Genomic DNA, 2000 nt, shown 5'->3' with positions numbered 1-2000 from the left:
AGAGACAGAGAGACAGAGAGACAGAGACAGAGAGGAGAGAAAGACAGTGAGGTAGTGGCTGAGGGCTCTCACAGTTGATCATTTGCAAGTCTGGAGATCCAGGAGAGCTGGTTTCATGTGAAGGTCTGAGGACCAGGAACACCAGGGTGTGAGACTATTGATGTCCTGCCCAAAGGGTCAGCCAGAGTGAATTCAAGCTTTCTCTGATGTTTAGTACTATTTGGGCCCTCAGTAGGTAGCATGATACCCACTATATCGGGGAGGGCCATCTGTGTCACTCAGTTGGCTAATTCAAATTCTCAGCACCTCCAAGAGCATCTCTGGTTGTCGAGACATCCGTGGGCTAGCTAATTTGGCACATGAAATGATTCTTCATAGGCAGAGGTCTTGAGAGCATAGGAGAGTGAATAGGGCAGGGAGGGGGCACAGAAGGAAAGGAGTAGAAAAGGGAATCTGCACGGGTTTAAATGAGGATGAAAAAGGTTGCAATGAACCTTTATCTTTCAGTACACTTGATGTCCCCTGTGGCTGCTGTGAGTATGGCGATGGGCTCACTGCTGGCGCTGGCCCTGTCTGGGGCAGGGACTGCTGCTGTATGTATTTAGAGGATAGAAATTCCAGTGGTGAGTGATCCAGACCTGGAAATCCTAGGGCCTTAAGTCTACATTGCCTTCTACAAGCAAATTAGGAAGAATAAAAATGTCATACGAGGAGATTGGCTTCCTATAGGAAATCCTCCAAGAGTTAATAAAATAGGAAGTTAATAAAAGGCAGTCAGTAAAAACAGTTTAGGAGTACTAAGTCTATCAATCCTCAGTCATGCTGAAGAATCTACGTCTTTATATGCATTCACTTGGCTGTAGTTGAAATCTAATGATGAGGTCTGTGGTAGGGGGAGATTTTCCCACAAAGGGTTGGTCTGAAGTAAGCATACAGGGGGAGCCTTAGGACCAGAGTGAGTACCCAGAGCAGTCCAGGGAGAGGGCCTCAATGTTGGGCACAGTGTTGTTGACCTAGAGAAAGGCGCCTGTGGTAGGTGAGGATATTTTGAAGGGATCAGTGATCCCTTCTGATCAGTGATCAGCTTCTTCAAGACTAGGAAGCTGTTTGCATGAACAAACTCATTCGTTTGTTTGGGATATTTATTGGGCACCAACTATGTGACAGGTACTGTGCACAAATCACTGGGGACAGCAACTTCTGCAGGTATTGAAGTTTTAGTTGAATAGAAAATATAGAGTTAAGCAAGGAAGTTCCAAGGAGTTGGAGTCTGGTGTGTGTGTGTGTGTGTGTGTGTGTGTGTGTGTGTGAGAGAGAGAGAGAGAGAGAGTCAGAGACAGAGAGATAGAGACAGAGATAGAGAAACAGAGAGACAGAGACAGAGAGAGGAGAGAGACAGAGACAGACAGAGAGACAGAGACAGAGACAGAGAGAGCAGAGAGAGACTAGTTAATGTTGGACGAACCTAGGAAGAAAAGTGAGTTCTAGGTTAGGGCCTCTATGTTGTGCTGAGGGCTTAGAATCTTGCCCAAGAGTGACTGCTAGTCAGAATTTTAGTTGCAAATGAAATAAACCTAACTTGGACAACCAGAAGTCAAAAGAGAAGTGTATAGGTCTCGTCACTTTTCCTGCCTCTTCCACATGTGAAACTTTCTCCAGGTGGTAGTGAACATGGACCCCTGTCTCTTCTGAGTTTTACCCTTCATTGCTTCCGCCTCTGGAAAAGGACTCATTGTCATTTTTTTTTTTTTCTATCTTGAATGAAACGTTCTGGGGAGGAGGCTTATTGTCTCTTTGGGTCAAGTGTCCATTCAGGACCAGTCAACTCTATCTGCAAGATGAAGCAAAGTATTTCAGCAGCTTCTCTAGGGAGAGTGTAGACTGGGTATAGATAGGGTGAGATGGGAGTGCCAGATAGTTTATAGATGTCTACTACATCAGTGCCTGTCTGCCCAGCAACCTCTGGACTTCTGTCTCAATCGGCAATGTCAATGAAGGCT

The sequence above is a fragment of the Octodon degus genome, unplaced genomic scaffold, assembly GCF_000260255.1.
Source record: "Octodon degus isolate 3935 unplaced genomic scaffold, OctDeg1.0 scaffold00067, whole genome shotgun sequence".
NCBI classification, from domain to species: Eukaryota; Metazoa; Chordata; class Mammalia; order Rodentia; family Octodontidae; genus Octodon; species Octodon degus.
Note: the sequence above shows the minus strand (reverse complement) of the source record.